The following is a 16,065-nucleotide window of genomic DNA, read 5'->3' as shown; positions in this document are numbered from 1 at the left end:
CGGAAGGGCGTGCATGGCGTGTGGGGAGGAGGGTGCACACCAGAGCAGTCGCTGCTCGTCGGAAGCAGCAGATGCAGAGTTGGTACTTTTAATCCATGGCAGGGTCCCTCCAAACCAGAATTACCCTGGGGGGAGGGGGGCAGGTGATTCTGGCGCCGAGGACACTTCAGGCACCTGAGATGCTTTTTAAGCAACCCCAGTCCCTAAGCACCGTGTTCTCACACTTGACCAAGCATCGGCATCACCTGGAGGGTGCCGGACCCCACCCCCAGACTATCCAACTCAGCCAGACTGGGGTGGGGCCCCAGAATCTGCATTCCTAACAAGATCCTCACTGATGCTGGAGGCCCAGGACCACGCTGTGAAAGCCACCGCTAAGCATCAGGTGATTGAACGTGCGGCCGCAGCTGAGAGCCACTGGCCTATGGTCCGAGTGCCACCAGGCTGGACCCCTGCCATCCCCTCTGGCTGCCAGCTCATGCAGAGAGAGGCCCACAGCCCTGAAAAATGTGTCCCAAATGGCCCCACCCCGCAGATGAGGGACTTCAGGTAAGGTCAAGGACACAAGGGACTCAAATCCAGGCCCGACTGCCTCATAATGGCAGCGCCCCCCACTCGCACACTGACTTCTGGGGACCTGGAGGACTCCCTCCCCTGTCTGGGAATGCGGGGAGGGGCAGCTTGCTCTCTCCTGCCCTGGCGCCCACCTGACTTCCAGGGCTGTGGCCGGGCCCTCTGCTGGGATGATCTGGGGGAACCTTCAAAGCAGCCGGGTGCGGCCGCCCTGCCTGGCTGAGACTGGCCAGCAGGTGGTGCCCTTGGGCCGTCCGCTGGGCCGGAGGCCTCGAAGGCAGAACCAGCTGGAGGAACACTTGGGCAAGAAGTGTGAGGGGCTGTCTTTAAAAATGGTTAGGGGGCTGCAACGGTGACCCTTTAGGCCGCCCTCACTTAGCCCCTGAGCTGAGGCTCAGAGAGGGGCTGGGACGGTGAAGCAGCCTGGCCTAGAAGGTGAGCCTGGGCTCTCGGACTCCCAGGTCAAGGTCCCTTCCACGCCTTCAGGCCTCCTTGGAAGGAGGGGTGAACCAGGACTCCCAGAGCAGCGGCACTCCCCAGGGAAATCCGTACCCAGCTTCCCGCTTCCGGCTGTGCTGCTAGGATGCCCCCCGTGGGGAGGTGCCCACCCTACCTCCCAGGCGGACGCCGAGGGGAGGGTCAGGACCCCAGAGGGGGCGTGTGCCTTGGGCTCTGGCCCCACTCAGGAGCCCCCATCTTCCGTACAGCCAGTTCCCCGGGGGGAGCGACACAGTCACACGGGAGACTCCGAGGTGGTCCTCCAGAGAGCACCAGCTTCAGAGTCAGGCTGACTTGGCTTGCGGGTCTCACCCCTGAGAGAGCAGCCGTCCCACCAGGTGGGCCAAGAAGGGGGTTGAGACCTCATTCGCAGGGTGCCCAGCACCAGGCCGGAGCGGGGTGAGGACCTGTGAACTACCTATTGTCAGTAAAATAAAGGCCCGCCTCTGAACTCCCGACCTACCTGGGTCCCAGCACAGCTGGAGTTCTTGCCTGCAAATGTCAGTGTCACTCGATGAGGCTGTGAAACGTGGAGGAGGAGGAGCTAATGCCTGCTGCGTGGCTGCTTTGCGAGGAGTTGTGTCGTCCGCTCCCAGTGGCCTGGACAAGCAACTCAGAAAGCAGAGCTGGTGAAAGCAGGAGCCCTGCTCTTACCCGGGGGCTAGACTCTTCCTCGCACAACTTCGCCTCAGTCTCCTCATCTGTAAAATGGGTATGTTAGTCCCAACGCCCGTAGCTATCCGCGGGAGCAGATAGGGCCGGGGAAGTGAAACCGCCCTGCAATCTGCCGCAGCCTATACAGGCTTCGGGTGGAATCTCGTCGCCCAGCGAGGCCACTGCCGCCTGCCCTTCTGCCCTCGGTTCCGGCAGGTACAAGTCAGGGTCCACCCCAGACACACAGGCAGAAGGTGGAAGGTGGAGCTGGGCCTTGCCTTCTGCTCCCTCCTTCCTGAGCCCTTTAGCCGCCCCACTTTACTCCCCCGGCTGGTTTCCACTCCCCAGCCCTGCCCCAGCTTCCTTCAGACCCACTGCCGCTGGCATCCGCCCCTAGCGCTGCCCTCCTGGACCGGGGGTCGGGCGTGCCCGTTCTTACTTTGTCCCTTCTATCTCAGCTCACGGTGCATCTGCCCCCGGGTGCCCTTCCCAGACCCTAAACACCCTGGGGAACTGTCTCTGCTCCAGGGCAGGATGGTCAGGTGAGTCAAGCTACTGTCCAGTCCCCAGAGACCATGATAGAGCCCGGCGTAATGACAGCTCCAGGAGAGGAGAGGGCAGGGGAGTTTGCAGGGGTGCTGGTCTCTCGCCAGGGGAGCGCTCTACCTGGCGTCCGGGCCAGGGCGGCTCAGGACATGTGGTCTCACCTGAGCCCGGCTCCTCCCGCCCCAGGTGGGCCTACAGGGTGAGCTAGAGGAGAAGAAGGGACAGTGTGGGCAGGTGCTCCAAAGCTCCCAGTCGTAAACGCCTAAGGGACCAGTCCAGGAAACAAAGGAGGGACTCAGGCCTGACGTGCCCTGCAGCACGGGCCGCGCGTTGATTGTGTGGACTCAGCTGCTGGTGGCCGTGCAGAAATGCCGACCGGTGGAAACATCTTCAGGGCTGTGTCTGGCCCCCAGGCCACCAGTGTGAGACCTAAATGAACACCAGCGTTCATTTGTTTATTTTTTGAGAGAAAGAGAGTGAGCAGGGGAGATGCAGAGAGTGGGGGCTGGGGAGGGGGGAACAGAGGATCCAAAGAGGGCTCCGTGCTGACAGCAGAGGGCTTGGTGCAGGGCTCGAACTCACAAACGGTGAAATCACAACCTGAGCGAAAGTCGGATGCGTAAGCGACTGAGCCACCCAGGTGCCCCGAGAATGCGCTGCCTTGAAAGCACTGCTCAGTGGGTTGGGGCCCTGATTTATATGCTCAGGGCTTTTGCCCCATCGAAGTTCCCAGCCAGGATAAATCCCATGCCACTTCCACGGGGTCACCCGTCTCCTACCTTTACATCATTTTCACGTCTCTCACTTCTGCTACCCTGAGTCTTTTAAGCTTAGTTATTAGAGAGAGAGAGAGAGAGAGAGAATGTGAGCGAAGGCGGGGGAGGGGCAGAGAGAGAGAATCCCAAGCAGGATCCACGCCGTCAGTGCAGAACCTGCAGCGGGGCTCGAACTCAAAAACTGTGAGATCGTGATCTGAGCTGAAACCAAGAGTTGGACGCTCAACCCACGGAGCCAGCCAGGCGCCCCTAGCCCGAGTCTTTGACGTTCCAGGTTAGATGCCCCAATGTCATCGGCGTTTTCCCCCCTCTGTGGGGCCCCTCCCATTTCCCCTCTGTCCCACCACCTGCCCATCGCCCGGCCTGTCTGTCCCTTCCCTGCCCACTCCCCGCAACCCCCCAGTCGGCGATTCTTAGCAAGTGGGGAAAGGGTGGGAAGGGAACCAGGACTCCCTGAGACAAGGGTGCAAGCCGCATCCCCCGGCCCGGGGCTGGCTTGGGGAAGACCTGTATGTTCACACGGATCCGGCAGAATGAACTGAGGCACTGAGGATGGGGTCCCTTTTTGCCACCCAACCCCGAGGCATCGAGGAGAATTTGGGGGTGGCTGGAAATGACGGTCTAAAAATGGCCCTGTCTCACTGCACGTACCTGAGTCACCTCTGACTCAGGCCCGTTTGCTGCTGGGGTGAGGGGATTGGAAAGGTCTCTTTCGCCTCTCACACCCCTCGGCCTTCCCTCCCTCCTTCGCCCGCCCGGCCTGAATGGAGAAAAGCGCTTCTATTCAGGGAAAGGATTCTCTGCCCTGCCCTGGCCGGCTAGCTGTCTTCGGGCACTCGCCCAGCCCCCGCTCCCCACCACCCCCGGCCCCGTCCAAAGGCCCGCTGTCTTCCAGGGTGAGGATCCAGCCCGGTCTGGTTCCAAGGGTGGTAAGAACGCTGCCCGCTTCCTGCCCGGCGTGCTGCGGGCTGGGCCGGGCTCCACGGCCAAGAGACTTACTCACTCGTGGAACAATTTCTCCTCTATATGGAAAGAACATATGCTTTTCCTGCTGGGGGAAGAGAGGGTTTTGAGCAGCTTTGCCGAGACGTGTAGGAAAAGGCAAACGTTGGCCTGGCCCCAGCACCCTGCTTTCAAGCCATGTGCTGCGTGGTCGGTGGCAGAACACGTTGGCATCCGATCCCAGGTGCGGGGGGGTGGGGGGGCGGGGAGGCCCCGGGAATACTGTTCGGGACCTCCGATTCAGGACACTGAGCTAGCGGGTGTCCTCATGTCTTCATTTTCCTGTTCTGTCCTCCAGCGTTCGGGGCTCAGCCCTCCCAGCAGACCCCCCACCCAAGACCCTCAGTCTGAAGGAGGAGCTCGAGCCGTGGGGAGCCGGTAGGACCTGGCCGTTCAGATCTCACTGCACCCAGGACTGGCTGGAGTCTAAAGAAAGGAGAGGCAGCTGTAAAATAAAAATTCTTTCTCTGTGAGCTAGCATCTTTCCTCTAAGGGACAGGAAAGGGCTGGAAACAAGAGATCGAGGCTGGCGCTCCTCTGTAATGAGGAAACCCCAGGAGCCTGGACCGCAGTGCAGCCACAGGAAGGGCAGGACCTGGCCGGCAGCAGGCTGAAGGCCAGTCACTCCCCCCCCCCCCCACTGCCCCCCCCCCCCCCAACCAATTGCTTCCGGCCTGGGCACTCCTGAGCAGTAGCCCCTCTGAGCTTCTGTTCCTGACCTGCAGACTGGGGATAGTGATAACCGCCCGGTGCAAGGGTCAGAGACAACGATGTGAAGTGATGGGAACAGACGGACGCTCAGAGAAACACGGCCTTGAACCAAGATGCATCCCGGTTCTGAGCAGGGGCCTGCCTGCTGGCCAGGGTGGGGGGTGGGGGATGGGCACCGGGCCTGGAAACGCCTGCTGTGGCCGACTGTTTCTGGGTCCTCCAGGAAGCGGGTGCCTTTTGTCCCGCCCTCTCGGGCCTGCCCCTTATTCAATTTATTCACGTCAATAAATTGCGCCTCCTGGTGTACTGCCGGTGTGTTAATGGTCTGGGCCCCTATAACGGAGTATCATAGACTTTGATTTTCACAGTTCTCGAGGCCCGGAAGTCCAAGCTCAAGGTGCCAGCAGGTCTGACATCTGGTGAAGGCTCCTCCTGGTTTGCAGACAGCCATCTTCTTGTGGTGGAGACAGAGGGCACCTCTCTTGTGTCTCTTCTATTCTTTTTAAAAAAAAAAATTTTTTTTAATGTTTACTTTTGAGAAAGAGAGACACACACACAGAGTGTGAGCAGGGGAGGGGCAGAGGGAGAGGGAGACACAGAATCCGAAACAGGCCCCAGGCTCTGAGCTGTCAGCACAGAGCCCGACGAGGGGCTAAAACTCACGGACCGTGAGATCATGACCTGAGCTGAAGTCAGACGCTTAACTCACTGAGCGGCCCGGACGCCCCTCTTGTGTCTCTTCTAAGGACACAAATCCCATAATGGAGGCCCCACCCTCATGACCTGACTCCCTCCTACAGCCCCCACCTCCAAACACCTTCGCACTGGGGATGAGGGAAAGGGGAAGCCAGCCAAGGCCCAGGGAGGTTAAGTAACTTGGCCAGCGTCGCGCAGGGATGAAGTGGTAGGTTTGGGACTTGAATTCATCTTAGGGGGAAAGATGCTTGGGATTCGTCACCCGTGGAGGGGAATGAAAAACCCGATCTTTCCTCCGTCTATAGCAGCACAAGGCCCACCCTGGTGTGGAGAGGAAAGTGTCCCAGGACAAGGGGAGATTGGGTCAGGACTCAGGGTTCCTGGCCTTCGGCAGCAGGCACTGGAAAATGGAATTTAACCGATGTTATTGGCACCTACTGTTTACAAGGCATGCCATAGCGTCTCCCAGTTTAAAACCAAAGCAAAGAAAACCCTCGATCCTATACTTTCCCACCTATTGTCCCAGCACCCTTTCTCCCCCAAGCATCTCAAACATCATCTACACCCCATCTCTCCTAATTCTCACCTCTCGTTTGCTCTAAACCGCAACTCAGCCTTCTCTTCCTGCCTCTCCACGGAAACTGTTCTCACCAGATTACCAGCGAGCTCCATATTGGCAACTTCAGGATATCTTTAGGTTCTCATCTTGTTAGATCTCTCCACATATTTCAACTTTCCTGGAGTGAGTTTCCTCCCTCATTGTCATTACCACCAGTCACTGTGCCATACTGCGGATCTGCAGAACTTACTTATCACTGGAAGTTTGTGCCCTTGGGCCAATGTCTCCTCTCTCCCTCTCTCCCACTCCCCCAGCCCCTGGTAACCACCATTGTAGTCTCTGTTTCTGTGAATTTGGCTTTTTTAGATCTCACATGTAAGGGAGATCATACAGTATCTGTCTTTCTTCTTTGTGACTTGTTCCCAGACATGCTCTAATCTGAAGTATATGGTTCAACAAGTTTTGACAAATGCCCATATAACCATATATATCCAGATAACCTACACTTCTGTACATGTAAACATTTTCATTGTCCCAGAAAATTCCCTCATTCTCTCTCTCCAGTATCCACTATTCTTTTTTAATTTTTTAATGTTTATTTACTTTTGAGAGAGAGAGAGAGAGAGAGAGAGAGAGAGAGAGAAAGAGAGCATGAGTGGAGAGGGGCAGAGAGAGAGGGAGACACAGAATCTGAAACAGGCTTTAGGCTCCGAGCTGTCAGCACAGAGCCCAACGTGGGGCTCGAACTCATGAACCGTGAGATCATGGCCTGAGCCGAAGTCGGACACTCAACCAACTGAGCCACCCAGGCGCCCCCAGTATCCACTATTCAAATATCTACCTCCATGATTAGTTCTGCCTGTTCTAGAAGGTCGCATAACTGGAATCATCTAGTATATACCCTTTTGCTCAGCATAATATTTTTGAGATTCATTGACGTTATTGCATGTACCCATGGTTCATTCCTGCAGGGATAGAAATGTTCTGTACCTGCACCGTCCAGTGTTGTAGCCACTCACATGTGGCTATGGAGCACTTGAAATGTGGCTAGTGTGACTGAGGGATTACGTGGTTTTGTTGGTTTTTTTTACTTTTTTTTATTTCAGAGAGAACATGTGCATGAGCAGGGGAGAGGGACAGGGGGTGGGGGGGGGAGAGAGAGAGAGAGAGAGAGAGAGAGAGAGAGAGAGAGAGACAGAGAGAGAGAGAATCTCAAGCAGGCTGTGTGCTCTGTGTGGAGCCCTATGCATGGCTTGATCCCATGACCCTGGAGCCACGACCTGAGCTGAAATCAAGAGTCAGATGCTCAACCAACTGAGCCACCCAGGCGCCCTGGGATTGAGTTTCTAAATTCGATTTCGTTTTAATTTGTTAAAAATCAAACAGCCACATGTGCTTACTGGCCACTGACTACTATAGTGGACAATGCAGATTAAAAAAAAAAACACTGAGAGAATTAGGAGGAGAAGTCAACCAAGCAGTGATAATAGCTGGAAATATTCATGGACTCCCGTCAGAACTGGGCTGATAGAGCAACAGGGAAGGACAGATGCTCATAAAAACCTTTACCATCTTTGTCTTTATTTCCTTTTTGACCCCGAAAAAGTTGGACTGTTTACACTGTTTGATAACAAATAGACATACTCCACTATGTACATAACTGATTTCATCCCCTGTCACCATGATTCATGTTTTGCCACGTTTTGGGCATTCAAAAACACTTCCCCCTGTGGAACTCAGGGTCGAGATTTGGATGATCCACTGTATTGAAGGCAAGAAGTAATAAAGGGCCCTCTGCACACCCATCATCTACATTCTCGTGACCCTGGGTTCCTTTCCAGCTACTGCCATCTCTCTCCTTCTCCCCCCAGCCAGTATTTGCCCCAGGAGAAGCAAGACTTTACTGTCCTCTCTTGTCCCTCTCAATGGACTGGCTCCAACGTCCTAACGACTTGGCCGGAGGAGCTCTAACCAACTCTCTCAAGAAGCTTCCAATGGCCAAATCCGATGGACACTTTTCAGTGCTGATCCTCAGCCCCTTCTCTGCAGCATTTAACAGTGTTGGCCACACCCTCCTGGAACTCCTTTTTTTTTTTTTTTTTTTAGAATGTGAGCCTCTCCTGATCCTTTCCAGCCTGCTACCTATTTCTCTGCAGGTCCTTTTTTCTGCCCACCCCTTCAACAGCAGTGTTTCCTTCAAGCTCTTCCCCCTCAGCCATTGCCTGGTCTCCCTGGGCAATTTTACTTCTGTGCGTAACTTCAATTGTCCCTTTTAGGTGATGACTCACTAGCCTCTTTCTTAAACTCGAAGCTTGTCCAACTGGACTCTCCACGGGCACATCAAACAGCACGCCCCCAAATTCTGCCTAGTGTCATCATTCCCTTGTATCTTCCTCATGTATTTCAATCTTGCTCTCGTGATTCCATCATCCGTCCATCCGTCCATCCACTTAAGCCAGAAACCAAGACTTTTCTCGGCCCCTCCTTCTCTCTTCCACTTCTATATCCAAACACTCTCCAAACCCTAAGGATTCCATTTTCCAATTTCTCCTGCATTCCCTGGCATCTTCATTGCCTTAGCTCATGACCACACCATCACTTTCCTGGGCCACTTAAATTTTCTTCCACTGGACTCGTATTTACAGTCGGGCTCAGCTTCACCCCGGATTTCACACTGTCTTCCTAAAAGCCAAACAGGTGCCATTCTCCTGCTCAAAATACCTTTCAGTCAAGTCTGGTGGGTATTCATTGTGCAGTATTCATTTCTCCTTCTTTTGGAAATGACCCTTCGATATTTCTTTGAGATCTACTTTTCTCTACAGTGTGTGGACCTGATGGGATCACAGATCAAGAGTTCCTGGCCTGCCCAAGCTAGACCAATCGGTCTCTGTATCCAAGAGCTTTGAATCTTGTGTGGATTGATTCGAGGCTGCCGGAGTATTGCTCACTGATGCCAGCAGCAGCAGCCTGACAAACCAGAAGCTCTCATTTACCTAGACTCTTGGCACCTCCCAGTTCCTGTTCTTTTCCAGACCTAATTCGTGAACCGTTTTCTTTTTTCTTTTTTTTTCTTTCAGGTCTATGAGTTACCGGATATTCTTCAAAGAAGTCCCTCTTCTGATAAAATTAGCCCAAATCTATTTCTGTTGCTTGTAACTGGGAAGACTGATCCAAAATCCAGACTCATTAATAAGGCATTGAGTGGCCTCCACCTTCCCCCGCATCACCTCTGTCACGGTCCCCCTGAACCATTCACTCCAGGCTGCAGAATAACACACCCTACCCCGTGCACACCACACCTAGAAAATTCTTCCCCTTCTTCCGCCTTTGAGTCTCCACTCTGTGAAGCCTCCCTGCCACCCCCAGGGGCTCTACCTTCGGTGGCCCTCTGTATACCCCCCACCACGTTTTACTGAAACTGCCCCCTTACATGTCTAGCCCCCTGAACTGGGACTGAGCACAGCCTGGCACACAGTAGTACTGTGCTCAGTCAACTCCCTACTCTAAGCCTGGCTCCTCAGCCAGAAAATGGGGATAATGGCATCAAGGTTCTTGATTACAACCTGCAGAAAACATCTCTGGCAACTTAAGCAGAGAACATCTCTACTAGAAGGATGCTGGGTAGCTGGGAGAATTGCCGGTGAGGGACCAGGCTCAGCTTGAGCTCTGACCAGGAAGGAGGGGCAGCCAGGGCGCGGTCCAGTCACCGTGGCCATTGGCAGTGCATGCTGGATAGTACTGGAGGTCCCAGCAGAGTGAACTCTGACCCGATCTTGTATCTGTGTGTCACCTGTTCCTTAGGTGTGTGCCCAGTCCTCCGTGTGGGGGCGGGTCAAATATTTACCTGGCCTTTTAAGCTTAAACATTTTTTTTAAATCATTTATTTTTAATATTTTTAAAATTAAGGTTTTTTTTTTTTTTTTTAATTTTGAGAGAGACAGAGAGTGTGAGCGGGGGCGGGGGGCAGAGAGAGAGAGGGGGAGAGAGAGAATCCCAAGCAGACTCTGAGCCATCAGCGTGGAGCCCAGTGCAGGGCTGGAACTCATGAACTGTGAGATCATGACTGGAGCTGAAACCAAGAGTCGGACGCGTCACTGATGAGCCCCCCAGGTGCCCCTGGCCTCTTAAGCGTCTTACGGAGCGTGAAGCCCAGGCTCTTACCAAGACTCACACAATGGGGACATCCTGAAACACGGGGGGCAGTTCAGGTGCTCAGTGGTTCCCTCAGTGAAGTCGTCCATCACAGAATGCTGTGGGGTCGCTAGGAGGATTGAATGAGATGATGCCATGACCCAGTGGTCCTCAAAGGCATCGTCGCCTAAAGCCAGAAGCGATAGAAGGTGTCCCGGTCAGGAGGCCCAGCCTGGAGCCTCGGGCTGTACGCTTATGTTATGTGCATTCATCAAACCCCTGCTGTGGGCCAGGCCTTCTCCTCAGCCCTGAAATACATCAGCGAACAGAAGAGACAAAGCCCCTACTTGCTGGGTCTATATTCTAGTGTTTATCTTTGAAGCCTCATGTCTTACTTAAACATGGGTACAGACTCTTGCACTCTGTTTTCTAGTAGGACCAGAGCAGCATACTCGTCACATCCAGTGCCCGTTTCAATACCAAAGTAACGGCTCCCTACTAAGGGGCTGGTGGCTGGCTGCTCTTTGCTGGAAGATACAGAAAACTGTGCCTTTATGTGCCCGAATTTGAGCAAGTTCTGGCTGACAGTAAGAACAAAGCTTCAACCAAGTTTGAGGGAGGAAGGAAGGAAAGCTGGAGAGCCCAGGCCCTGTGGGAGTGGGGCAGAGGGATCTGGGGCCTTGCCAGCCTCTGCCAGGGTCCAGGTACAATCTGGGACCCACCCTCCTTCTCTGCCTAAGGCACCAGAAAGAACTACACACTCTTTCTTTTAAGGGGTTCACGTAACGAGCAGTCCCAGGCTGGCCGCGACAGTGCTCTTGTGGGGCAGTGGTTCGGGGCTGATGGGCAGCTAGATCAGCACGGACTTGGACCCCTGTGGTCAGCAGGCGGCCCAGGGGATGGTGTGCTGTTGGCAGCCGTGGGCAGCCCGGAGCCCGAGGGGCGGGCAGGCTACGGCCAAGACAAGGGAAGTGACCTCCCTGGGCAATAGTGCCGAGGGTGGCCGTGGCCCTAAGTTTGGTCGGGGCCAGATGTAGGGTGGGAAGGAGGCCCAGAGGGAACCACCCACCCCACGAGCAGCCTGGCCGCCCAGCTGGGTGGTTTGGGAGGGCTTTGTTGCCTAAGGAAACTCACCGTCCTTCCCAGGCAAACCGCCGGAGAGATTTATGAAAAACGGATGCTGGTCGGAGTAGGGTGAGGGGATGGGGTTGAGCTTCCCTCCCCTCCCACCGTGGTCAGGAGCAGACCCAGGAAGGACCAACTGGGGTGAGCCGTCCCCAGCCCAGCCTGACTCCGGAAGAGACCCTCAGAGGAGAGCTCACATGTTTCGTCAGCTAAACAAGGGTCCCAAGGACTTGCTGCAGCGAGGCAGTTGTGAGAGTTGTGTGAGAACAGTTACGAGAGGTCAACAGGTATAGTGCTCACTGCATGCCAGGCACCGCTCTGAATTCACGGGCTCCTCCCCGTGTCCACTTCCACAGGCACAGAGAGGTTAAGTAACTGGGCCGAGATCACAGAGCTAGTAAGCGGGCAGAGTTGGGATTTGAAGCCAGGCAGTTGGGTTCAGGATCTTAAACCCTGCCTGGCATTGGCCTTGTACTTCATACTCAAGACAGAGAGGGCAGCCAATATTGTTTCAGCACCAACTGTCTGACTAGTGATGTACTACCCCCTTCATTTCATCATCAGGGACGTTATCGTCGTCAGGCCCGTTTTCCAGATGATGAGGCTGAGGCTCAGAGAGTACATCACGGAACTTGCACAAGGTCATGTAGTGATTCCATGACAAGTTATGGATTTGAATACAAGTCTGTCTCATCACAAAGCTCAGCACATAATAGCACCTCAATAAATGCAGAGCCCCTTCCCTCTTCTCTGAGCCCAGGAGTCTGTCCTGGACTCATGTCTGTCCTAGTCTGGCTGCAGTGTCCCACCCAGAGGTCCTGCACAGCGTCCCCATCTCAGCCAGACCACTTCCTGTTGGTGAGCCAGCCAGAAAAAGCCAGAATGAACGCAGACGTTAGACAGGGGCTGCCTGGAGCCTCCGCAGCACCCTGTCAGCCCACCCGCCTCCCTTACAGGGACCTTCGGACAAGGAGCCAGCCTCACAGACAAGGGCCGCATGGATCAGCAGCCGGCGGCTGGCCCCCGGGGCGGGCAGCCAGGTGCCCGCAGCCGCAGGAGAGAAGGGCCCCTCTTCTCTGCACTCAAAGGCGGATTGAAGAAGGCTGGCTCCGTGATTTTTCCAAGAAGCTTGTCCAGAGCCAGAGAATGGGAACATCTGTGCCCTGAGCTCTGTTCTGGATGCCGCTCAGGCCACAGTCTGGGGCTGGCGTCAGCTGGAGACAGCCCTGCGTGGAGGAGGTTCTGGCTTGCTGGCTGGCGGGTGGGGCCGGTCTGGCTGGCCAACTGATGAGGGCAGCCGCTGGCCTCCACCCCAGGAGACGGGGAGCCCAGGCCCGGGGAGCAAGGATAGGGCGGGAGGCTTGGGCACCGGGGGCCTTCGCCATTGAGTGTTTGTGCAAAAGGGCTGTGGAGGCCACGGCATCCCAGCAGGTGGACCTCGGGCCCTGGCTCCAATTCCCCAGACCTCTAGACCCAAGGCACCTCCCTTCCGCCTCTGCCTCTCGAGACAGGGATCTGCGAGCGTCTCTTAGCTCTTCCAATCAGCCTCCTCATCAAGGCTGCAAAGGAAGATAGAGATCATCTGGCCAACTGCGTCTTCCTCTCTTTTCCCACTTGGCATGTTTTTTAACTTTAAACTTCACTTTCTTGAAAATAGAATATCTTGGCACGGTTCAAAGTCAAGGTGCTATACAAAGCCATACAGATCTGCCCCGACTTCCACTGGAGTTACGTCCTGATAAACCCATCGTAAATGAAAAGTACCATCTAATGAAAATGCACTTAATACACCCCACCTACTAAGCCTCACAGCTGAGCCACGCCTCCCTTGCACGTGCTCAGGACACTTACATGAGCCTACAGCAGGGCCGACTCGTCTAACACGAAGGCTATCTTGTAAGAAAGTGTGGACTGTCTCATGCACTTTATCGAACAGTGTCCTGAGAGTGAAACGCAGAACGCCTGTATGGGCACAGAATGGCTGGCCACGTCTCAGTGGTTCACCCTCGTGGATGCGTGGCTGGCGGGGAGCTGCCATGACTCCGGCTGCCCAGCAGCAGGGGAGAGGATCGTACCTGCACTTTAAGTATATCGCCGCTACCTGTGGCCGCAGCCACTCCCCCTCCCCCTCCCCTTCTTCCTCAATACCAGGTAACTACTCCATTAGGTCCGGGTGTGCCTTTCTGGAGCTTCCTTATGCAAAGCCAGCACGTGCAGATAATTTGTTTCCTTCCCCTTTCATTGTATTAAGACAGATTATACATCATTCCGTATCTTACCGTTTTTACTTAATATATCCTGGAGATATTTCGTTATTTTTGACAGTATCCTCATTTTTCCAGTTGTATAGTATTCCATCTCATGCCTATTCTTATTATTTGAGAGAAAGAGAGAGAGAGAAAGCAGGAGAGAGGGGCAGAAGGAGAGAGGGAGTCTTGAGCAGGCTCCATGGTCGGCGCCCCCATCTTGTGGCTATGCTATGGTTTATTAGCCAGCATCTTAAACACGAGCACAGGGGTGATTCCCAGTCTTTCCAACCTTATTTTCTTTTTTTTTTTTTAACGTTTTTTTTATTTATTTTTGGGACAGAGCGAGACAGAGCATGAACGGGGGAGGGGCAGAGAGAGAGGGAGACACAGAATCGGAAACAGGCTCCAGGCTCCGAGCCATCAGCCCAGAGCCTGACGCGGGGCTCGAACTCACGGACCGCGAGATCGTGACCTGGCTGAAGTCGGACGCTTAACCGACTGCGCCACCCAGGCGCCCCTCCAACCTTATTTTCAAGTGAGATCTTGGGCGGCAGCTTGATTCATGCCAGGCTGCTCTGGTTAGAGGCGTGGTGGGTGAGGCTAACACCGTCCCGGCAGCCCCCCGCCAGGCCTTAGAAGAACCTCAGCACTCCAGGGAACATCACTTAAGAACCCCAATCTGCTTATTTTATAAATGGGAAACAGATGCAGAACAAGGACAAGACCGACCCACAGTCACAAGTTCTCCGGTGGCAGGACTGGAATTAGAAGCCAGGTCTCGGGGCGCCTGGGTGGCGCAGTCGGTTAAGCGTCCGACTTCAGCCAGGTCACGATCTCGCGGCCCGTGAGTTCGAGCCCCGCGTCAGGCTCTGGGCTGATGGCTCAGAGCCTGGAGCCTGTTTCCGATTCTGTGTCTCCCTCTCTCTCTGCCCCTCCCCCGTTCATGCTCTGTCTCGCTCTGTCCCAAAAATAAATAAACGTTGAAAAAAAAAATTAAAAAAAAAAAAAAAAAAAGAAGCCAGGTCTCTCGGGCTCTGCCCTCCACACCAGCCATGTGTCATTCCCCAGGGGTATCCGACCAGGGCTCTGGGGCCACATAACCAGAGTGGGAGGCAGACGTCACCGTGAACCCACCCGTGGACGCCAGGCCTCGTCTCTCTTACTCTCGGCTTCCATTCTCCACCCCCCCCCCCCACTGCTTGGGGTCAGCTCCTTCACACTCCCAGCAGAGGGGGTCTTTGGGGGCACTAACGACGAGCCACCCAAGCAGGACGAGGGAAGTTGGGCTGCTGAGCCAGTCCCTTAAGTAGTGGAGAGTCAGTGACGTGCAGGAGCAAGGAAGTCTGGGAGGCCCTCCGACTTCCGAGGCAGGTGTAAGCAGTTTGTGTTTTTGAAAAGAATCACTGGAGGGTGTTACTACTGGTAAGTGATGGAGGAAGTGCATTTTATGAAAGAGAAATATATTTACCGCCAAGCAAAAGTTGAGGGGAGGGAGGGTCTGTCGAATCAGGAAGGACTTAACCAACCAACGGGATCCCAGCAAGTCAAGAGGAAAACAAGCAGAGGGTGGACGGAAGTGGAGGGAGGCCAGTTCACCTCTGAAAGGCCAAATCTCGGGACACAGGGAAGAGGCAGGGTTTAGGGGGGGTTGGGGGTCTGTGGCACCGCCTCCCCTCATCCTGGAGACAAGGAAGTAGACTCACCCAGCAGTAAGGTGACCTCCTCTGGGTCATGTGGCAGGTTTGTGGGCACAGTCCGAGCCCCGAGGACATTGCTGCCACACTTGTAGTAAGCAGGGTGCAGCGGCAGAAACAGAGCCAGCCTGGTAGCTGGGACACCTGGGTCCTATCTTAGACCCTGCCACATGCTGAGTGACTCTAGACAAGCCACGCCCCCTCCCAGGGGTCCAGTTGTACCTCCTTTAAGACCAGAGGGTTAGACTGAACGGGGGCGGCTTTTAAACTTTCTTTTGAGCTCCAAAGTGGGGGGGGGACTGAACCCCATCTTGAAGTTGTGACAAATGGCCCTTAATCCCCATCAGCCGGGGATGCGGGGAGGGGGGGTGCGGGGGGGGGGGGGAGCCGCCAGCAGGAAGCATGAGTGCTTGGACATACATGAGCGACTCACGTGAGGCCATCCCTCCACGCTTCTCTTGCTAAACCTCAGGATGGCCCGAGATGGAATCCCTCATCATCCTGGGAAGCAAGACCCAAGGTTGCATTCAATTTCATTTAGTTTTGTTGTTGTTGTTTTTTTTTAAGTAGACTCCACGCCCAGCATGGAGCCCCACGTGGGGCTTGAGCGCACAACCCTGACATCAAGACCTGAGCTGAAATCAAGAGTCAGGTGCCTCACTGACTGAGCCACTCAGGCACCCTCAGTTTGATTTAGGAAGACGTAATGAATGTCAGATTCCTTGCACCCAGACTTGTGGAGCGAAATGTGTGGTAAAAAGCCAGAAAAATCTCGCTTAAGGTTTGCCCACCATGGGGGCACTTCCTTTAAACCCTCTCCATCCACCCAGCCTGCCCCTCCGTGAAGAACG

The 16,065-nt window shown here is 54.8% G+C and overlaps 1 long non-coding RNA gene across 1 annotated transcript; it reads right to left on the bottom strand.

The window, feature by feature from the left end:
* Positions 1 to 866: 866 nt before the first annotated feature.
* Positions 867 to 15,369, bottom strand: LOC125168237 (uncharacterized). Its single transcript, XR_007153050.1, has 3 exons — positions 15,224 to 15,369; positions 4,769 to 5,258; positions 867 to 4,475 (listed from the first exon to the last, which is right to left on the bottom strand). It is a non-coding gene; the product is annotated as an uncharacterized LOC125168237 (long non-coding RNA).
* Between the last annotated feature and the right edge of the window lie 696 nt (positions 15,370 to 16,065).

Source organism: Prionailurus viverrinus, chromosome B3 (genome assembly GCF_022837055.1).
Source record: "Prionailurus viverrinus isolate Anna chromosome B3, UM_Priviv_1.0, whole genome shotgun sequence".
Taxonomy (NCBI): Eukaryota; Metazoa; Chordata; class Mammalia; order Carnivora; family Felidae; genus Prionailurus; species Prionailurus viverrinus.
The sequence above is the reverse complement of the archived record's forward strand: the minus strand, read 5'-3'. Positions and strand labels throughout refer to the sequence as shown.